This window comes from Gopherus flavomarginatus, chromosome 9 (genome assembly GCF_025201925.1).
Source record: "Gopherus flavomarginatus isolate rGopFla2 chromosome 9, rGopFla2.mat.asm, whole genome shotgun sequence".
NCBI classification, from domain to species: domain Eukaryota; kingdom Metazoa; phylum Chordata; order Testudines; family Testudinidae; genus Gopherus; species Gopherus flavomarginatus.
Genome location: NC_066625.1, coordinates 24,979,851 through 25,004,237, shown reverse-complemented (window position 1 = coordinate 25,004,237; position 24,387 = coordinate 24,979,851). Strand labels below are relative to the sequence as shown.

Sequence of the window (24,387 nt, the reverse complement as noted above, 5' to 3'; positions counted from 1 at the left end):
TTCAGTTATCTTTATATCTAGTTTCTTTATCTCATGGCATTGAAACTTACTTTCCCTTTTGGATGTATAGACCTTGCATGAACAATGAAAGAAAACAGAAGTAAAGAAACAAAGTTTAACAATGGACAAAGCATAAATTCACAAGTGGCCTTTTAAATAATATGTAGCTAGTAGATAAAGGATTTGTAAGAAGAAGAGTAATGTATGATAAGCTTGCAGCTGCAGCTATGCTTACTGGCACAATTTCTGGTGGATGGACAGTTTATGATCTATATAGGGATTGGTTCACAAAATCCAAGCCAATCATAAATCATGTGATACAAGGTAGAATGCAATGTGCATGTGTTAGTCTGTTTTAGAATATGTATATAATCTGATTTATAGTTATATATATTAGTTTTGTGATGCACCCAAACCGCAGTTGCCAGCTTTCATGCAGTAAATAAGCACCCTGACTTTCACAATAAGCCAAAAATCAAGCTAATTCCATTTCAAAACAAGGCCAAAACAAGCCAGTCCCCAAGAATCCCAACACTCTATGTGATTAGATCTCCCGGCCTGCAGTCTAGGCTTGTGGTGGACCTGTTGTGCACCCTCAACTTTCTCCCCCACTTGCCCCTGCTTGCTCCTTGCCCCTGCTTGACCTCCCTAGCCCCTGCCAATCAAAAAAAAAGAAGCAACAAGCTACAAGCCAAACAAGCTGCAAGCCAAAAACTTACCAACAAGCAACTCACAAGTCAATTAAGCCAAAAACAAGCCCAATTTCTGTGTTTTTTTTTCCCTGCAGGTTTGGCATGTCTGACCCTAACCCATCCCCTGTACCTGAGTCTGAGTTCATCCTTTGCTGGTGATTTTTCAGTGTAGTCTCCAAAATCTTGTATCTTGCTATTTTCTTTCCTCTTAAAAAAAATATATCAGTCCACAAGCAAAATTTTTACTTCAGGTCTTTCAATTATGTATGGAAGTGTATGGTAGAAGGATGCTGTATGCATCCTACTACCTGGTTTCTATTTACTATCTGAGTGACTTTGAACATGGACGGAATCACCAGGAAACAGAATCTTCCAAAACACCTCTGAAGATCTGTTGGACTGTAAGGCATCTTGTGGTTCTATCTGTTTGACTTTATTTGAGCCTTGATTTTTAGGCCATTGCAGATGAGGGGAATTCAGCAGATATACTGTACTTCAAGTAATTTTTCTAAACATAACTGACAAGTTTCCACATCAGGGATTAATGAGTGAGGTAAACAGTAGTGAATAATAAAACTGAAAACTGGTTTAGGATCAGACATCCAGGTTGCTATGCATGACAGCACTTTCAATTTTGAACATTAGATAGGAGTAGAACACCCTAGGGATTATTTTTGGGATTCTTTTTCCTTTTTTCCCCTCTCTTCTTTCACTTTACAACGAGGTACCTTATACAATATGTATATGTGTTTATATATTTGAATCCCATTTCACAAGAAGTTTGACTCCTTTGGTACAGAGGAAAGGTAAAGACAGCCATGCACCAGGCTCAGTGTCAAACAACTATAAATATGCAATGACTAGCATCCCCACTCAGAGTCAGGAAATCAGTATAAATCTGCTAGATGACAAAACAGGAGCCTCAGAAAATCCCGTGCCAAAATCACTGTATTTGTGACCAAACAAGCTCTGTCACTTCAGGGGAAATAGAACGCTGTAGTATGAAACAGTTAATTAAAAATCTGCTTAATTCTGTTTCTTACCTACATTAGCGAAAAGTGACAGGGTGTCCCTTTTGCATTAGATCTTGGATTAATTAATGTCACTGGTTCTATCTCAGCAGTCGGTCCTATGAAATAGCTGCTTTTTCCTGTACCATCCAAATTCAGAATACCCAGACTTATTTTCTAGCCCCATTATATATAGATATAACGGAGCAGCTCGGAGGCCCAGAGTACTCCAGGGAGACAGCACCATAACCCTGAAATCTAGATGTGCACAATATTGCAGCTATTTAAGAAGCCAGTCAGACTGTGTGTGTAATATTTGGCTCCCAACCGGTGACTTATACATAACTTGAATGAGTGTTTGCTTCTCTGAACTGGCTTTGAAAGTTAGGTACCTTTATCAATAGCATTCATCACAATTCAGACCTATTACGACTTTGTTTCAGGTGATGAATGGGATTTTATGGTTACTCTGAGCTCCTTTCTGTGGTGGAAAGATGCTAATAAAGTCTATAAAGGAGAAAAGTTTTAAGTCACAGCAAATGTGCACAGCTCTTATTACTTCCGTAAATGAACTAGAAAAATGTCTCATTTTGCGACCCTGCTTAGGGTATAGGGTGCTTCTCAACATTGGGAAGGATGACCCATATAAATGATGCATTGTTTTTAAAGCCAAAACATGGTTTGGGTGCTCTTAGAGTAATAATAGAAACTGCTCTTTCACTGAACATGGCATGACTTAGTGCACATAAGTTATAACCTATTGTGAGTCTGGAGAACATCTTCAGTTACTCTCATTGATGGCGCTGATATGAAAAATCACAATTTGATCCACCATATTTACTCTTTGTCACAAGAGAGAACAGACGAAGGCCCAGGTGTTTCTCACAGGTGCAGTGAATTCCCTACTCTATCTCCTCGTTTTTCAAGAAGAACTAGAAGGTGGTTTAAGGTGATTTTTGCCGGCAGACTGATGTGACATTATCACTCTTGTGTCAGTTTCTGCTGTAAGCCAAAGAGGTGATAGGTGGGGGAATGAGCATATTCCTCTGAAGGTCTCCACTGGCTTATTAACAGCTTTGATTCCCTCAAGGGGAAGGCTTGTGTGCTTTCAGAATGATAATGTGCTAAAACCTTGAAGAAAGCAGATTTTCTGTAGCCAATTCAAGTGCACATTTTAGGCACTGTCCAGCTTTGTAACAGTTCAGTAAGGGACTGATTAAAGAAAATCAAGATGGATAGCAATCTCCCATAAAAAATCAGAAATGCCACATCTTTTGATGCTCATTATTTCCAACTGCGAAGGAAATTATATTTGATGTAAATCTGTTGACTTTTTAAATGTAAAGCTATTGGACTCTGAGGACGGAGGAGGGGAAGTTTGACACTGAAAGAGCCATTTTTATGAGTTGCAGGAACAGGTATTACTGGCAGAAAGAATGAAGAAAGCTAATGTGAGGTGCCATTAAAGCTGTGTGAGCAAAGGCCTCTTTTAAATATCACTAGGGTCAAATTTCCATACTCTAAACAAAGCCCAATAAATGCCTGAGGGACACACAGAGTCTTCCTCCTCAGTCCAACGTTAGTTGGGATTTCAGGAGCAGCGGATGCGTCTTCCAGCACCATGAATACATCTCAGTGCCAAAGATGGCGCAAGGATTGTCCCTTGAGAAATTAGGCCATGGTTAATTTAGATAATTTGGGAGGCTTATAAAAGTTTTTGCCTGATGCAGCCAAATTGAAATTTGCCTTGTTGGGAGGGTGGAGAGGGGGCAAGGGAGATAAGAATCAGTCAAATTTTTTATCAAAACTTTTTTTCTTAATTAAAAATGGGGTTTTTTTCTGCCAAAACTTCCATTTCATTCAAAATGTTGCAGTTAATTGAAAACCTGGAAATTAAAAAAAAAGTCTTTTGAATTTTCTCACAGAAAATACATTCCCTTTCCCGAATAACTCAATACTCCGTATTCTCTGCTGATCATGTCCTGTATGTTTCTATCTTTGGAGACTTATGTTTAAGAAGAGGACATTACATGTCCCCTCTTTATTTACAGCCAAAAGAAACTTGTCTTCGGTTCTTCCTTGGATCAAGCATTGAATCAGAAAATCTTCCAACTTTTTTCAAACATACTTATGCTTATTAATTTTGCAAAGATTGTGAACACTATTCAAAAAGGCATTATGTAAACTTTCCTTCATCAAGTGCAGATATCATCTGTTGAGAATCTAATAACCATTCCTGGACAAGTTCAAAGCCATGTTAGTTAAGATTACTTTATGTAATAAATCTTAAAGATCAATTTATATTGAAATAGTTGAGTTAAATTTGATCACTTATAGTACATACTGCTTTCAATTCAATAATGAATTGTTACAGGTGCTATTTGACATTCTAATAAAAGTTATGGCTTAGTTGCTAGTTTTTTATGCTGATGTAAAATAGACTCAGTATCACACTGCTCATTATAGTACATTGTTATTTTCTTTTAAAGTGCTGAGCTTTGAGTATTGTACCTCATGCCTAAAAATAATTCAGTTCATTCAAAAAGAGATTTGAACAATTAGAAATCTAAGATATATGTGTCTTAAAATTGTTTTCTTTCACTACTTTCTTCCCTTTGCATACAGAAATAAACATATAACATCAAAATCAAAACAGTCTATTTACTTTGGTCACTTTGGAATCTGCCATGGAGCTTGGACACGAGTTTTTTCCTTGGCTCCCCCATTAATGGCATCTAAGTACCTTTCCTCTAGAAATCAAATACATACCATTACTCTACACTTGGATTCTGTTGACCCAAGACCACTCTAAACCTCAAGTAGTCTCAAACAGCAATAAGAAATGCTGTTTGCATACCACCAAGTCAAAACATGCTTCGTATTTTATATTTCAAATCCTATTTCAGGCCAGTAAAATTCAGCAACATGAGAATCTATGAGTTGTAAAATAACCACACAGCATGTGTAATTCCTAGTCATGCAGTAGTTTCTCATTTCAATCACATTTCTGATTACTTCAGGCCTGTTATATATGTGACTTAGAATTAAAAAGTAGAAGTCTTGCTATCAACCCTGCAGCATCGCTGAAAAACCATGGCAGATAAGATATACAATATCTTGTTCACTTTCAAATGTATGCCATGCTTATAACTCTGAATCCGATCAGGAACTGGTGGTTTACTTCTTGCTAATGCTGGGTAGTCTTTTTCTTTCTCTGATATTAATTTTCAGTGTTGAGGGGGAAAATCTACTATTAGAAATGGAAGCTCAGCCAAATTTCTGGTAATTGAAATTAAAACGACAAGATAAGAGATTTGGGAACAATCTATCTGAAGTCTCCATTAACTGATAGCCCACCTAGTGCTAAATTACAAATGCCTCTGGAAGCAAACTGAGTGCTTGCATTGTAACCAGGGCTGTAATCAGTAACAATGAATTTCAGATGAACTTAGTGCAAGGCACTTATCTGGATCATTTATTTATTTATAGATCCACATAACCTTATAGAGCCCATACATAGTAGGTTTCAGAAGCAGGGCGGGCTGGAGAATGATAAATCTGTTTCATGACAAGTTTCCAGGTTTAGACATTTGTTTTCATTTCCTATTGGAAGGAAAATAAAACCTTTTAAATATTTTCATGAAGTGGAGTTGCATTGGAAAGTCCTTTTCTGATCAAAAAGGTCAGGTTTTCTATTGCAAAGTGGCTGGAGAGTCAATCCTGGACTCCAGAAACCTTCCAGTTGAAAATATCATTGCAATTCATATCTGTATGAAATGTTTTGGCTTCAACAAAATAACTTATTGAGATGCAAAATCCTTTAGTCAAAAATGTTCCAAGTGGCTCTATTCAGAACTATTGTAGATGATGACGGTTTGCAGAACATAGAATAGCTAGTGAAGATAAATCAATTTTTATATCATTATGTGGTGCTAAAACAATAATATGAGCCTAGAAGGCCAAGGGAATAATTAGCATCTGTTTAGAAAAAAACAGGACACTAGTCTCAAATGTTACCTCTCACTGTCACCGATGAGCAATGTTGGCTAGCAGCATTTGTCCTGCTATAAGAGAAGAAGAGGGTGCTGTCTGGTTTTTAATGTGAAATGCAGGACATCATCTGCAATCCAGTTCACGGGCCACAATCCCAGGGAAATCAAAGTCTGGACTTGAACATGTGGTTCTCCCTTGAAAAGTGGTACTAGATCTGGCTCTGTAGGGTTCCATATCCATATGACTCATGGATTTCTATATCAAATTTGCTCAGTTTGCAGGTAAAATTTTGCCAGCCCCACAAGCTCATCCTGGACTCTGACTAGCATGCTGGGTTCTTCCTATCTTGTGCATTATCACCAGTAAATATAGACTGCAGATCAAGTTATGGCTTCACCTACACTGACTCATCCCCAATGTCTTCTAATGACAATTCTGGAAAAACTCACTGAAGGCTAGTGGTTTTGTTGCGTCAGTGTCCTGAGATAACTACAACAGTGGTCATGGAGTCAGTGGATACTGACTGCTGTTATATGTCATCCCTAATTTGTCACAGTCATATGTTCTACTTAGAATACTGTTTGAGGACAGTCTGAAATGGAACTGACAAGAGAAAAGCTTGACAAAAATAGTTTCTATAGGAGCACTGAAATTGAAATATGTGTAGATTAGCAAAGAGGTTACAATCTCAGCCAATCTAGTATCCTGTGAATTACAAGATGTCCTTCTGTGAGATGATCAAACAGTGGTATATACTTCTAAAGTCCTGAATAACATGATGGTTGGGACAGTGTAAAATGTTTGCAGATTTCCAGAAATCATAGACTATCAGGGTTGGAAGGGACCTCAGCAGGTCATCTAGTCCAACCTCCTGCTCAAAACAGGACTAATCCCCAGACAGATTTTTGCCCCAGATCCCTAAATGGCCCCCTCAAGGATTGAGCTCACAACCCTGGGTCTAGCAGGCCAATGCTCAAGCCACTGAGCTATCCCTTCCCCCTGCCTGAGTGAACTTATTTTTGCAGATATATGTGACTTATTACATGACATGTCCCCTTTGAATTTTGGTTTTGAAAACTTTTTCTGCTTGAGCATACATTTTTACAAAAGCAGCAAAGAATCCTGTGGCACCTTATTGACTAACAGACGCTTTGGAGCATGAGCTTTCGTGGATGAATACTCACTTCGTCAGATGCATGTAGTGGAAAATTTCCACTACGTGCATCTGACGAAATGGGTATTTACCCATGAAAGCTCATGCTCCAAAACATCTGTTAGTCTATAAGGTGCCATAGGATTCTTTGCTGCTTTTACAGATCCAGACTAACACGGCTACCCCTCTGATACTTGACATTTTTACAAAGATTTTAAAAAACTATAAAGGGCGACATTTTGCCATTTCTCCATACAAACACAAAGGCAATCCTAGAAGGAAGGATACCAGACTATATGGTCTGAGTCTGCTAAGGAAACTCCTGTTGTATGTATTGCTTTACGCTCTTATCAGTGCAAATTACTGAGACTTGGAGATTTCCTGAAGCTCCTTTAAAAATAATTCTCGTATCATTTGCTTTGTTTTGAAAAGCACTCAAATCAGTGCAAAGATGTCTTGAGCCATGGATGTGAAGGATAAGTAATGGATCTCACACACACCTCAGTATGTGAGATGTACTGAAGCCAAGACATTGTTTTTAGAAAGTTTTTCATAAATATTTCAGAGCCAGTTGAATGCAGACTATGAATTATACAAACTGGCTAGGTAGTGCTATAAAAATCAAATACACGTTCAGAAAAATGGCAGAAATACCCAGACCCCTTTCTGTCGTTTGCATGTTAATATTCTCTCCAATATTGTATACAGGTCAATGCCAAATAGCTAATGAATCTTAATGTCATCTCAGTAGGCTAGTTCTAAATCTTCTAGTTGTTTGAATGTGGAGTTGGGGGACTTTTTCAATGGGTGAAATTTTAGGTCTGTCAACCTTGACAGTGTTTTTAAACAAATCAACATTTTAAGAACTCTGACATATTATTAAGGGTCAGTGAATTCTGTTCCCAGGTGGTGAATGGTGTGTGCTTGGGAATTGAAAAGAAGCAGTAACAATAATAATTTGTATATTATGTAGTTGTCACCATGTCAGTCCCAAGATATTAGAGACAGAAGATGGGTGAAGAAATATAATGTATTGGACCAACTTCTATTGGTGAGAGAGAGAAGCTTTTGTGCCACACAGAGCTCTTCTTCAGGTCTGGAAAACGTACTCTGAACATCACAGCTAAATACAAGATGGAACAAATAGTTTAGGACAAGTAGTTAACACACATTTTAAGGGACCATTTAAGGTAGAGTGATCCATTAATACCTTTGCAGTCATAGAACAAAAGGGAAATTAGTTGTTCAGATTATTATAATAAGCCATAAATCCAGTGTCTCTGTTCAGTCCATGAATTTTAGTGTCTAGCAGAGTTGCAAAGTTAAGCTTCCGGGCTTGTCTTTTGAAGGTGTTGTGCAGGTTTCCTTTTTAGAATGAGGACTGATAGGTCAGATACAGAGGGATCATTTTGTGCAAAGTGTTCATCCACAAGTGATGGGTGTTTTTGTCTTTTATCATTTTCCTGTGAGAGTTCATTTGAGAGTATAGAGATTGTCTGCTTTCACCCACATAGTTGTTATTGGGGCAATTAGGGCACTGGATGAGGTACACCACATGTTGTGATTGGCATATGTAGGACCCATGGAACTTGAAAGGTGTGTTGTGGGGAATGTTGATCATTGTAGCAATGGAGATATGTCTGCAGGTTTTGCATCTGTTCTTGCAGGGTCTGGTGTTGCACCATCATCAAATGCATATGTTTCCAGCTGCTTATCCACTGTGACCCTCAAATCTTTTACAAAGTTATTGCTTCCCAGGTTAGAGTCCCCCATCCTATAAGTATGGCCTGCAGTCTTTGTGCCTAGATATTTACAGTTAGTCATATTAAAAGGCATATTATTTGCTTGTGCCCGGTTTACCAGACAATCTGGATTGCTTGGAATCAGTGACAGGGCCTCGTCATTATTTACCACACCTCAAACTTTGGGTCATCTGCAAACTCTGTAATGATGATTTTATGTTTTCTTCCAGGTTAATGATAGAAATGTTAAATTACCAAAGGGCTGACAACCGATGCCTGCGGGATCCCACTGGAAACGCATCTACTTGATGACGATGCCACCTTTTACAGTTATATTTTGAGACCTATCCATTTAATGGGTGCCATGTTAATTTTCTATCATTCTAAGTTTTTTAATCAAAGTATCATACCGTACCAGATCATATTCCTTACAGAAGTCTCAATATATTGTGTCAGTACTGTTACCTTTAGCAACCAAACTAGTAACCTCATCAAAAAAGGTATGCAGTTAGTTTGATGGGATCCATTTTCCATAAACCTAAATTGGCTTGCATTAATTATGTTGCCCCCTTTTAGTTCTTTATTAATTGAGTCCCATATCAGCTGCTCTATTATCTTGCCTGAGATTTATGTCAGGCTGACAGGCCTGTAATTGCCCTGGTAATCCGGTTGACTTTTTTTTTTTTTTTTTTAAATGATACAATGTTAGCGTTCTTTCAGACTTTTGGCACCTCCCCAGATATAAAACTATCATAACAGCCCCCTGGCTTCCTAACGGCTGCCATACTCCAGTTGTAGGAATGAGAGGTTACTTGAAGAATGATGATTTTGAGATTAAAATACTAGATTGGGACTAACAAAATATGTGTTCATTTTCTAGTTTTGCCAAAATCTTTGTGCAATTTTTAGTTGAATCATTTAATCTCTTGGTGCCTCAGTTCCTTGTCTGTTGATAATTCTATATTTCACAGTGTTATGAAACTAAATTCATTAATAGATGTGAGTCATTCATATACTACATTGATAGTTACCGTGTAAGTAGCTAGATAGGCTTTCTGTTCACATGAAAGCAGTTTGCTATTCAAGTGCTAATCATAAAACATAACAAAAGAAAAATGTGCATAACATTTAGCAAACTGTGATTAATGTTATTTTTAAATTTGCATCTACAGTTATACACATGGAAATCATTGTCAACATAATATATTAGATTGATTCTTAAAATATTTTTATTACCTTACACATCATCATACAATTCTTCTGGTCCTTGTAAGAGAAGAAGAAATGCAAAGATTGAGAGCCCAGAGATAACAGGGTAATGAACAAAAGAAGCAGTGGAATCCTTTGCTGCTGATCCTTCTAAAAAACTGAGGTCTAGCTTTTTGCTTCTAAAGGTTTTAAACCCACTTTTCTGCCAGAAGATCATTAGTAGCACCATCTCCAGCTGCAAGTTGAAGCTCAGAAAGCTTTAAAGCTCTGCTTTTAAATTAGTCCTGGAATACCATGTCAATTCTGTAGAGAAACACAGGGAACTATTTCTGCCAGAACAGGAATGAAAAGGACAAAATAGTTTATAGGGAGTGGAAGGGGCTTGTACAGGACTCCTAGAAACCGTTGCAGTGAGAGAGCTACTTAGCTCAGGCAATAATGAAATACTCAGGTACCCAAAACATTGTCATCTAGACAAGGCCAGTGGGACAGATCCAAAGTCCAGTGAAGTCAAAGGGGGTATTTTTGTTGACTTTGATGGCTATTGGCTCACAAGCCGATTAGGAGTGACTTGAATAGGAAATTATACTTCACTGAATGATTGGTATTTACAAGTGACGCCACTCTAAGGAGTTTGGTGTCAAGGCACTATGTGTATTCTCAAGTAATGTACAGCCAAATTTTCAAAAGTGTTCATTGAATTTAGGAATTCCAGCTACTGAGTTGCTTAACTTAAGACCTCTATGACTTGCTTGTCAGAGCTATTGAGAACTTGTGCTTTCCTAGGACCTGTGAGCGGCAAAGGTGGACTTCCCCATACAAGGTTGTGTACTTTCATGAAATATAACATGGAATCTGGCTGCAAATATAAAATACCATCAGTTAGTTGAAACAGATTAAATCTCAGAGAAACCAAGTTCCATTAAGAGAAGGTGGGACTGACAATGGACATTTGTGTATGCTGTTTATCTTGAACAGTGAGGCGTGCAGTATAAGAACTATTTGGTGGAAGTTCATACTGCAAGAACAGAAATAAAGGAAAATAAGAAGCGTAATATACAGTGATCTTTGACCAAAACAGAATAAGTAACCTTCAAAACACAGATCCTTTTTGTATTTTATTCTCAGGCTTAAAGCTTCAGTGGTGTAATTATTACTTTGATTTCTGATAGGGATTCTATTTTTCTCTTGCGATGTTTACGGCGCCATCAGATCTAATTATTTCTGTCTCTTCTGCAGTGCTTTTACGGAGGGAAGGAGCACTACCACATATATCTTTTCAAGAGACTAGAGATGAAGAAATAACAGTTGGTTTATAATGGTTTCCTATCTTCCTGGCATTCAGGCTCCTAAATTTCAAGACAAATTAATATATATAATTGGGTCATAAAGAATAATAAGGAAAAGTTTGTGTTTCATTTTCTTAGATCAGAGCACTTTGGACTCTCTTATCATTTATTATTTATTTTAATTAGTTCTAATTGCTGTGACAATTTGCATTTTAATAGATACCCAGATGGTTAAGAGAAAAACTCTTCCAGTGCCATAATCACTCTATTTCTAGAGATTTGAAATTCAGCTTATTGCAAACATTATCCCAGCTGTGTATGTTGAGACCCGCACAGCTACTGGCATTCAGATTTCTTTGCAACTTAGATTTTTCCTCAAGGTGCAGTAAACTATTCACTCCATTGGAAAACAGTCCCTCAGCACTATTGTTCTCCCAAAGGCTCACTTCCCTGCCAATTTAAAATGACTCTTCCTAAATATGGCTAGTTCAAGACTTTTATTAATCCTGTCACACTGAGCTCAAATGTTTAATTCAGTATCTCTGTTAAAACATAACTGTTGGGCTGTCTTTGTAATCTCTCCAGTGGCTACTGCAATCCTTTGGAGAGTTTGTGTTTGTCCTCTGTGCCTGATCCCTAGAGGATATGAATCTGTTGCATCTTCAGCTAGGGAGCCTTAGCTCTTGAGCTCAAGCTGTAGTATCTGATGCTTTTGTCTCCGGAGGTCCCAGAATGTGTCAGTCAAGATGTCAGCCATCACCCTACTACAGTCTGTGATGCTGAAGATAGTTTAAATGTCCCCTTCTCGTTATGAATAGGAGTCTTTGTGTTGACTACAGCTGTCTGGAGTCAGATCTTATAGTCTCCTCCCAACTCTTCTACTTGGACTAGGGAACTTTACCCCCAGGGAAAGAGGGCAAACACAAATTGTGATTGAACCGATAGAAATTCTATAAAGTCCACCATTACCCACATCTCCCATGCATGGAACGTGGGTCCCCAGATGTACTACCATTGCCCACTAGCATTACAAATCTTACAGGTTTCTAGGTCTAATTCATTGGTGCAGCCCCAGAATGTCATTCTTTTACAAAAAATTATATTGGAGTCTGGAGGAAATTCCTACACTCAGAAGTCCATTAAAACTCCAGAGGGGGAGAGATCTCTAACCCTTCTGTTGCATCCACTGGAAGATGGGATGTCACAAGGGAGGGGGTGGATATTAGAGTCCTGTTTAGGCAAAAAAGCAGTGATTAAAAATGGTTTAGTTACCATCAGAATATAAGGGAAGAAATATTCTGAGATTACAAATTAACAACTGAAAATACAAGCACCATTTGTATTAAATATATTATAAATTATAAATAAATTATATTTAATATCCAGCAGCTCTTCATCAGGATATTTCAGTGACTGCAGTAAATCTTTCCATATGAGCTAGAGATCACCTCCCTCTCTCATCTTTTTATGCAAGACTAATATGGAGAGAACTCTGCATCAGTAATTTCCAGAGGAGCAGGAGGCAGTCGGTCTCTCCTAAAAGGCATCATAACATGGCTTTTCCTTATCACCCTCCTTTTTGGCTGTGATGGAGAAGTCCCTATGTTCAAGGGAGTGCAGGGAGAGTAGATATACTTGGCTCTAGTCACCATCTATCTCCAGAAGAACTATATTTGTGGCTAAGAGATGACAAAGGAAGGACAAGGTCAATATATAAAATATTTGAAAGGGGAAACATCTAAGGACACAGCGAACTAATTTCATGTGGGACTTAGTGTTATAGCTGGGAATAGTGGGTTGAAATTGGGAGAGATAAATTTAACCTGAATATCAGCAAAAACTTCTTGACATTGTGACCTGTTAGTCTGTGGAATAGATGATAGAATCAAGCAGATATTTGATGGAAGCCTCAACATTTGGGACACTTAACACTAGACTGCACAAAAGAATAGAAAATAGTTTATAGAATGCAATCCTTAATGAAAGGGAGAATAAGAAGTCTCTGTTTTTAACTTCCATGGCTAATTAATGTACAGCTATTTCTACCTAATTAAAATATTATTAAAAGAACTGTCATAATAGCTCCATTTTGCAAAATAAATGCATAAATAAAAAATACAGGAATGATTTTACAAGTAAGAGAAATAAACTAAACTAATGTAATGGACTATATGATGGAATAATAGACAGACTGATGTATCTCCACTGATAAGGGTTGAGTTACGCCAGTGATACATTTGCTCATTATGTAACAAGAAAATTTTGTTACTCTTCAGCATCACATAGTTAAACATCTGTTCCACTTTCTGCTTTGTAGGAAATAATTAAATGAAAAATATGAGACAGACATCAAGACTAACAAAAGGGACAATCAACATAATAATTCTGAAAAATAAGAAACAACTAAAGACTGGAATTGTAGAATGCCTCAGCAATACAAAGGAGATAAAATCGCAAGCATATGCTATACCAAAGACTTGAAGCATTGGCCAGTGTGCAACTTCTCCATTCTTTTTTCTAAAGGATATCTCACCCAGATGTTCTTTTCTTATTATTCACATTTAGAATACCCACTGATGTGCCTATGAAAAGACCCAAAACTGGTATAAGAATTAGTAACATAGGATAAATTAAGTTCTTAAATAAGAAGTTTTTCAATAGAAAAAGTACACACAATAAACAAAATATCTACCCCAAAACTTAAGACTTTCAAGTGATTCCAGAAAAAAAACAACACTATGTAATGGGTCAGATTCTCAGATGGTGTAAATTAGAGTAACTTTTGATGAAATCAGTGGAGCTACACTGATTTATACCAGTTAAAGATCTGGCCTGATATAGTCAAATAAGCAAACAAGTGCTTTAATGACTACTACACAAATATTTTATTTGTTCCTGCACTGAAAATCTAACTGAGATTATCCGGCAACTTCCTCCAGTGATAGCAAAGAACAGTCTGGATCTCCATTAACAACTAAATCAGGACCTATTCCTAATCCCATTTAAATAAAAGACTGCCATTAATGTCAGTGGGTTTTGATCAATCCCTTAACCATGCAGCTGCAAAGAGCAACACATTGGAACAACTTGTTAATGACAGGCCTGCTCATTACCCCAAGATCCAACTGTGGAGAGGATCTTCTGTGCATGGAGTTCTCCTTTCCACACTGAAAGGGGAGTCCTCAGACACCTTCAAGCATTCTCATCTTTCTGCAAGTCTCAGGGAGGTGTGTGTGGGGGTGGGGGGGGAGAAGAAGTGAGTGAGCCAGGGAACGTGAGGTGGAACAGAAGTGGGAAAACCAGAACCAAATGCAGTGACTATTAATAACCCATTCTGGCATTTCAGGATCGGTCAGATACAAGGGATACATGCCTCCTTTTGCTACATCTATCCCCATACAATGAGGCAGAACAGTGCAAAGCTAATTAACTGCCATTATTTTCAATATACAGAATAATGTTTGTATACACATATAATATTATAGAAACATAAAATAGGGTTTGGGTGTATTCAGAGTTCCAGGAATTCTGCAGTTGGTCTTGTTGGTTCTTGTTATTATGGTATGGTATAGGAGAAACTCACACCATGTAAGTGAAATGTGTTGTGGATTTCTATTGTTTTTCCTGAAGAAACTGGTATTAGAAGTCTTTTGGAATTAGAGGCCAATTTTATGAATGTCCTATACGTAATGAGGATCCTGTGACTGATAGTGATTTTCTTGGCCAATAGTGAAGTCAATCTCTCTAAAAATAATTTATTTCAACAATAGAATTATAATTCTTTCCTTTCCTCATTTTAAAATGCCATTATTTATGCCATTGCACGGTGACATTTCCTCAGCTATTATGTATAATAATATTTTCTCTACTGTTAAATTAAATTAGTTCAGCAGCACTGAAATATATAACACATGAAAACCAATAGCATTATTGGAAAAAATATAGCCCATAGTTGAGTAATTCTTTTTTAAGTGATTTGTCATTCAAATGCTTTGGCTGTTGAAATTTTAAAAGGCAAGTCTACTGTGATTAAAATAATAAAGGTGGCACTCATGCCATTCTCTGTCCTTCCCTCTGAGTGCTCCAGCAGACATGTTATTTAACTGTCGGCCTTCTCAATTAAGTCAAGAAAGAATCCCAGCATAAGAACACTTGAGCCCTAAATCTTCAGTACAGACATCTTTACATTCCATTGACCCTGAGACTGGAAAGTTGATTCAGACCTGGTGCAACTTTGAGTACCCCACCCCAGCCCAGGACTGTTCTTAATGGCACCCAGCTGCCTATGATTCCAGTAGCCCATTCCAGCAGCTATGGCTTGCCAGAGAACAGCAGTCATGATGCAATGTTCCCTTTTGCCTAGCCATGTCTCCTACACCAGAGAGCTGTGAGGGGACAGTGTTGCATTGATCTGGCATAGCTGGCTCCACCCCACCTAAGGATTGCTCCATGCCAGAAGAACCAGAGAATCAGACCCAGGAACATCAATATGTAGAAGAGGTCAATGGGTCAGAGTCCTAGAGTAATCGAATAAGGGTCTCCACATGGAACATTTGACTTCCTTTTTACTGCACCATATTTATTGCTAACAGATGCTGAATCTTTGAGATCTGATGTGATTACATTTATGTCCTATTGTAGTTCTCTTCTAAAATGCTCTCTTTGGATGGAAAATATAGACGTTGTTAACCATTTTGGCTGGGGCTATTGGAGTCCTGGTGCTGTGTAACACCAATCTCTTTCATAATGTAAACATCTAATGAAAGATTGCTCATGAGGATCGCGTTGACTGCCAAAAGGTTAAAAATTATGAATGGAACAGTTAAGGAGAAGTTCTACCTATAGATCAATGAACATGGGAGAAACCTGCTTGCCAGTAACAACAAGATGGGTATTTATGATCTTCTTTACACAAATGTCCTTGTCCTTGACTCCCAGGGCTGTGATTTAGCCTCATGACAAGCTTTCTCTTCAGAAATGTACCCTCATGTGGTCTGTCAGGGTGGGGCATAGAGATGAAGGCTGAGATTTTCTCAAGGAATCAGATGCCTTGTCTATACGCACACTAAATCAGTTTGGAAACCTATCATAAACATATTGCTATTCTTGATATTCTATACTACTCTGTGTGATAGTGCTCTGACGGTTGTAAGAACCCAGCTGATGTTACAGTTGTATCCTCAAAATCAAAATATCTGAAAGAGGTATATTTGTTTAGTTGAAGCACCATTAATAATAATCTAATTTCATTATTCCACATCCATGTAAAATTTGTCATCTTATGCACACACAAGCAAATGGTCATCTCATGTTACATATACCATACACAATCACAGCATATTGTACATATTGGGTCAGATAGTCAGCATATGAGATGGGCATTGGTATCAATAGAGTTTGCCAGTTTGAAACAGTGGATGATCTGGACCATCTGGAAGTATCTCTGTGGTTCATAAGAAGTCCCAGAATATTTTACCAACCCAAGAATCATTTAAGCAGTTACAAAAATGCAACCATTTCTGGGACAGAACACAACAGCTCTTTAACAGTTCACAGCAACCCTAATGTATGCAGTCATTTAACAAAGGAAGGAAGGAAGAGACTATGCACAAGTGAAACTGCAGAGAGGGATGAGGATGAGGACTTTAGCTTGACACTGTACATAGCAAAGTTGGAATTTGTCCAGTATTGAATTTTTGTATTATTATTTTCTGCATACATGTAAATATTTAATAAAACACTTCAAAGCACATAATTATTTTTAAACACAATTTTTGCACTGTATATATTAGTTGTGGAATCAGAAATCATTGTCATTTACTGTTTACAGATATATCTGACTTATGATAAAATGAATACAGGTGGAATCCTACTTCAAACACATGATAAGCTGAAAGCACTGGAAAGGTTTGTGGATGGAAGGGGAGGGCAAAGACTATGATCCAGTGAACTTGGAAGATCAGTGCTTGTATTTTGAAGGTAATATACTTTGTATTTTAATATGTAGAACACTAGCAATATAAACACTAAAAGTAGTCCTGAAAATGACTTCTGAGTTTTCCATAAACTTACTAAATTTCACTTACTGTAACAGTTCTTCCCCCATGCTAAAGAATAAACAGTCTGTTCTTGTTCCTAGTTTGCTAACCAATTTAACAGTGCATTTATTTATTATTAATCAGTTGTGCTGTCACTTTCCCTCTATTGTTCTCAAATAAACATTTGTCTATGTCACAATGTATAAATTCTGTGTTTGCCTTTTGATCAGTGAGAGGGAAATTCGCATTCACATTTTCTTTGTTTTCATTCTGCCCCATGAAGGTATGAAGACCCATATGTTATTTTGTTACTCATGTAAGGCATCTCATTCAGAAGAAAATATTCATGTAATATATACTGTCCAAGCTTGGATCCTAGGCTTTATTAAAGAGAGATCTAGAAATCAATAAATTATTCTACTGACCAAATATTGAATGTTGATAAGCATTTAGATGTACAATATTATAGCACTGTACAGATGTAATGAATTTTGTTGTTCAACTGTTTTAATATATATACTTTTAAATGTTTTCTTTCTAAAAATTAATTGAGACCCAATTCAGCAAAGTAATTAAGCACATTTGTAACTCCACTAAATTCAATGGAAACACTCACATGCCTAAGGTTCTGCACATTCTTAAGAGCTTTCCTGGATAATAGCTATAGATAGCGTACATGTTTGCACAGCAAAGTTTTCAGTGAAAGTTGCCTGGGTGGCTGACTAAAATTTTGGCTCAGAGTTAATATATTTAAAACGCATTGTACAACACGGTCAAAAGGGTGAAATCAGAAGATAGTTAAACTGAATCAAATAACGGCTATGATGAATGCTATGCTGTACACTACATACTAGACTGTAGTTTACCATTGATCTTCCCTTGTCAAAAGTCAGACTATGTGAACTTTGAATCCAGATTGCAATTCAGTGCATTTTAAGCACGGTAAAATGAAGAAGTATGACTAAAAGTAGGTTATGCTTTATTACTATGTCGTTTCCACCTGTTTTCCAGATATGAACCAAGAACGTATTTCCCAAAATAAATGTTGCTATTCCAGATGTCTTCACTATAAACATCCCAGTAACACTTTCATGCAGACTGTAAACTTTAATTATGCCCAGAACCAGACACCTTTGGGCATTTTATTAATCTAATCACAGATGTTATGATGATTGCTGTTCTGCTTCCTACAACTCATGATACCTGTCTGTTTCCTAGTATTTATTAGGGAAATAACTCCAAAGCAGCACACTCATTTATATATATATATATTTATTGTTAGCCAAGGACTGAATTAAATTGCACTGGATGTCCAAAGACCATATTCTCAGGACTCACTCTGGTTAACTGCCATCCTGGATCCTGTTCTAAGAAAACAAATCATAATCATTCATTTAGAATTCATGTTTTGCCTTTTGTTTAGGAAGGGCTGTGCTAATTAAGCCAGTGCAACCAGAAACTGTATAGGGATCTATGCTGACTTGTAGTTAATAGCAGTTCCATGTGAGGAGAACTTGCAAAAGCAGGTGAAGTCAATGGGAGTTTTAGCATGACTTCAGTGAAGTCAGGATTTACCCTCTATTTGCATAACATACTGCTGTTTGTGTTCTTTCTCTGCTCTGTTAGTATCTGCTTACCTTTGGATCAAGCTGAACAGCAATGCTCTAAGAAACTGTGGTATTTCCACATGCATCAAACCACTTTTCAGTCCATTGCAACATACAGTTTTTCCTCCTTCAGAAGAAGCTGAAATGATTTAAAATGCACTTAACAATTTTGAAGCAGAAACTCACCTCGCTTTTTGAAAACATATACAGGATTTAATACTAAAACGTCTTTCTTTGTTTCTCAATAGGCACCAGGATAATACATTACTATGGACCGCAGACCTCCCACCAGGCCCTGTGGGCACCTGAGTGTGGATTTAATGAAACCTTAAATCTTCCTGGGTTCTTGCCAAGGTTGCTACCACACAGCTTCAGGCCAATGAAACTATATTCCCTAGATAAGTTGTGTTGCTGGGGCTGGAGACCAGGAGGACAACATAAAGGTGCTTGGAAACAGTGCGATGTTTCTAGGATCTGGGTACACAGGGCCTGAGCCAAAGCCCATTGAAGCTGAGCAAAAGATTCCCCTGACTTCAGTGGGCCCTGGATGAGGCTCAGATTCTCAGACTCCTTGGTTTAAAGGCCCTCTCAACTTTTAAATCTCCCATGACTTTTTAGCCTTTCCTATTTGTTGTGACATAAAAAGAGATTTTCTCTCTGCCTCCAGATTTTCCACGGGAAGATACAATATGATCTAAAGAAAATAAGTTTAGACAATGAAGAAGTGAAAAAGATCATATAAGAATAACTATTGATAAAGAGAAAATACAAGGAAAACTTGAACATATGTAAATAAATCAAATGTTCAAGAGTAAGTAAAACCTCGGCAGTATTAAGGAAATTATCCTACGAAGTTTTTGTCTGACATACACTTTTTCTGAAAAAGTGTGGAAAACTTGGTTAGTATCAAAAGACTGGAGAAAAGGTAACACACAGTACTTGGCGTCTATTGTTAGAACAAATATTAAGAAAAAAAGAGAGCCCCTTGAGTGTGTAGAGGATATCAAAATCGTAAGTAACACAAGGTTTACAGAATTAATCTTGCCAAGCAACTTGCCAAGCACCCTGCATGACAGCCAGTTGCAATTGCAGTCCGAGCATGTAAGGACGCACAGGGACTGCTCTCTCTGTGTGTTCTACCAGGAATGCATTGCCCCAAAGGGGGCAGGGAAGAGGCAGAACTATGCCCAGCCTCACCATTTACACTGGGGCCCAATCTCTCCTGAGCTCCCCCGAGGCAATGCAAATTTATGTAGCCTTTTAACTCAAAGGTAGAATCTAGGTTCTGGAAGGGACAAAAATGTTCTAGTACATTGCGAGGGAATTTAACTAAAAGTCATTGGGTGGAATTAAGAAAAGAAAATAATATTTGAGGGAAACATTGTAGCTGTGAGATCTATTAGGTCACAGAATTACCTTGCAATAGAAATGGTGGATGTCTTGGGACAATGGAAAAGAATCTCAGAATGAGTTGGTTTCTTCTTACACTGAACAAGGACCTCTATTGGAATGAAAGAAACAGAATTGTCCCAAAATGTTCTGTCTCTTCCTTTACTTCATCATAGAGCTTTTTCCTAAAATATTCCATGGGCTAGTCCTGTGGGCTTTCTGCTACAGATTTAAAGAAATGTATACATATTCTCCCTGTGGAACGCCCATTGCTTCAACCATGTGTAATGAATCAGGGCAAAACTGAGTGTCACCAATTATCTCGATTTTATTGCAGGTCTCGTGATATTTGGTGTTGTTCTTAAAGCTATAGCTCCTAGATTTACATGATTAGGTGATAATCTCAGGTTCCATGTATTCATAGATTCTAAGGCCATTAAGGACTATTATGATCATCCAATCTGGGTCTTGTTTAAGATAGGCCATAGAATTTTCCCCAAATAATTCCTTGAACAGATCTTTTAGAAAAACATCCAATCTTAATTTAAAAATACTCAGTGATGGAGAATCCACCATGACCCTTGGTGAATTGTTCCAATGATTAACCCTCATCCATATTCATGGAGTAATATTGTACACTGTGCGAATATATATATTGCGATAATTCATGAACTATTGGCCTTCCAACTATACTGTTTTAGGACATTGCCACCTAGGCACATATACATAATTCATCAAAAAAAATAGCATGAAAATATTTTTTTTGTATCAAAAAAGTACGTGGGGCACAAATGTACCCCAAACATGCTGTACTGCTATCCTGTAGTGGTTCTATGTAAACATTTATTTCTAGTAAGAACCACTGTAATAGATAGCATATACTAACTGATAATGCATTGCAGTGACAGTGGTTGCTTCATATAGTCACCCTTAGATATAAGGTACTGCAGGGACGCTGGTCCCTTCAAATCCAGTTTTAAGTATCCTCAACATAGAGTGGACTGATGCTGGCCTAACACTCTTGAGGGAATTTTCTTTCTAGCTATTGCATTTCAAACACTGCAGACTCAGGAGACTCTTAAAGAGATTGTCTGTGTTGTGTAATTCAGTATGGCAAACAAGCAGGCACAATATCCTGCTTCTGACCTTATAAAATGATTTGCAACTCTGAAAGCGAGCCATTGTGTCATAATATATTATATGGTAGTGACTTTGTGCCAGATCATGTTGAGAGTTGCTTTGAAAAGGAAGACCATGTTTCCATTGATAGTTCATCAAATTCATCTTCAGATAATAAGGAGCTCATGCTCAGCCTTGGGATAAGTCTGGAAGAAATGTAGTTGAGGATAACTTCTTCACCAGTATTCACCTTGCTGAAGATCTACTCAACAAAAGTTTGACCGGTGTTGGAACAATCTGACAAAACAAGCCAGATATACCTGGCGAGATGTATCCACCTTGAAGCAGAAAATAATTATCAGTATTTGGATTTGTTGAGCAAATCACCCTGGTTTCATATTTTCTTGAGAATGGTGTGATACGGTCAACAATTCATCCTGACAAGGTTGTAGAAGGAAATATAAAAAAACTGCACATAATTCTCCACTACAATGGCACTAAAGGTGAGGTTAATAACTTGGACCATCTTGAAGAATGTACTCCTGCTGGCACAACATACCTATGTGGCCAATGGTTCTTGTCTTCAATATGCTTGATGTTGCTGGCATTACAAGTTTAATCATTTGGGTCTTACAAATGATCCTGCTTGTCACACTTGATCAAAACGAAGAAGGTATTTGTTCCTTGTCAATCTAGGAAAATGGCTTGATACCTATCATCTCACCATGTCCAACAAAGCAGCACTCTTGTCCCTTGCTACCACCAAAAAAACAGCCACCATGGGACCACCGAGCATACGTAGTAGTAGATGCTGCCGCATTTGTCCAAGGTCGGCTGACTGGAAGAGATGGAGAATGCTTTGAATTTGTATGTGCTGACCACTCCAATGCTTATGTATGAAAATTGTATATAGACTCACACTGAATTAGACTCCTCTAGTTCTTTCAATTTGCTAATTAAATCAGATTTTTTTTGTCTGATTATCCACCATGACCCCCAAACCTTTTTCAGAGTTACTGCTTCTCAGTTTAGAGTTCCTCCATCCTGTAAGTGTGCCCTACATTCTTTGTCTCAGAAGTATACATTTACATTTAGCCATATTAAAATTTGCACCCACTTTACCAAGTGATCCAGATTGCACTGAAGCAGTGACCTGCCCTGTTCATTATTCATCACTCCCCCCAATTTTTGTCTCATCTGCAAACATTATCAGTGATGATACATTTTCTTCAAGGTCACTGATGAAGATGTAAATAGCGTAGAGCCAGGAACTGATCCCTGTGGATCCCTATTGGAAACAGCCCCACTGTATGATAATTCCTCATTTACAGTAATATTTTGAGACCTACTATTAGCCAGTTTTTAATCCATTTAATGTGTGGCATGTTAATTATATATTGTTCTAGCTTATTAATCAAAATGTTGTTGGTACCAAATCAAACTCCTTACACAAATCTAAGTATATTACATAAACAATATTATCTTTATCAACCAAATTTATAATCTCTTAAAAAAAATCAAGTTAGGCTGACAGGATCTATTTTCTATAAAGCCATGTTGACTTGTATTAATTAGATTACCCTCCTTTATTTCATTACTAATCAATGATGATATAAAAGAAAAGATATGGTTCTAACCCCTGTGATTGCAGAGAAAAGCTTAAACATGTGACCCAAGTACACCCTAAAGGCTCAGAAATCAGCAGCTGAATATAACAAACCTAAATATATTTTTTAAACTATCTCAAGATTTTTAAGCCCATCTCATGACTTTTTGAGTCCTGACTCATGATTTTTGAACGCTTGGTTTTGGCAATATTAAAAACTCCAGTAAATCTACTAATAGGGAACAATTGTACATTAGCAGGGAATTTGACTAGATGACCTAATAGGTCTTTTCTGTCTCTCACTTCTTTAACTCTGTGAAGACAATTTCTTCATTACCAATGCTCAGAGGTGTATGTGTGTAGCGGCTAAAAAAGAATGTGGTTATAACATTTCTACCTGCTTTGAATGTATGCTTCATGTTGTTTAAAAGATCTTGTAAATCCCAAATTCATATGAAATCTCTGTTCATGTGTAAACAAGATAATTAGTCCGTGTCCGTATAAAGTATGAGTTCAAAATGATTTTATTAAGCAGGATCCTTATTTGTCATATTTTATGGATGAGATATTTTTCTGTAAGGTCTCCTGGCCTTGACTTTTATTTAATTTTTCACATTAAATTCCTTTCAGACATGTGAGTTTTGTCAATGCTGCATATCCCAGCATCTCTGATTTCTCCCTCAAAAACAGTTTGAACAATGGGTTGTATTTCCCTGGAGCCCTGTTTTCCTTCACAGTGTGCACCTCACTCTATTCATGTGTTAGGCCTGCTGCTCAGCCTTTCAGCTGTTTTGTGTCTTTTAGCCTGTAAGCCTTATGGGGGAAAGGATTGTCTCTTGTCTGTGTTTACATGGAGCCCATCACTTTAGGGTTCCAGTCCATGCTGGGGCTTTTGAACTGACTATCTTGCAAAATAAAACATATCATTATCCACTCTGGTTTCAACTATGCAAATAAAAAGGAATCAGCTGTGTGCTGGACAGTCTCCATTTGGAAAGACTGAAGTTTTGTATCAGTTTCTGATGAGTGACAATTAAAAAATAAATAAATATAAAACACCACCACCATGGAAACTCATAAATCGCTTGTTGCAGTGAATGAGCTATCAAACAAACACAATGCATCAAGTGTATTTAAATAAATACATCTTCGAGATCATCTCTCAGCTCTTGCTTTTAATCCCAAATGTCCACAGACAAATGATACTGTGCCAGTAGCTGAACATTTTAGAATACCCGAGAATGAATGGACAGTGCTGTTTAGTCTAAAATGTAAAGCAGCCTTTATGCTGCTGACCTAATTACTTTTGACTAACTTTGATTTTCCTACATATTTAACTTTGATCATAGTTTCTTTTTGCATAAAAGCAGCTGTTTTGAGGGTTTTTCATGTATTTGGTTTTCTACGGGTTCACGATGATGAGGTGCTCTAGGTGAAGTGCTCACACATTTTAAAAGGCTCCTGGTGCCAGGCATCTCTGCATCTTTGAGGACTGATAAAAGAAAAACGCCTGACTTGACTTGTTTTTTTAATGCATGAA

The 24,387-nt window shown here is 37.4% G+C and overlaps 1 pseudogene; it reads left to right on the top strand.

The window, feature by feature from the left end:
* The first annotated feature begins 979 nt into the window (after positions 1–979).
* The window catches only part of LOC127058525 (DNA (cytosine-5)-methyltransferase 3B-like), a 41,234-nt pseudogene continuing 17,826 nt past the window's right edge, over positions 980–24,387 (top strand).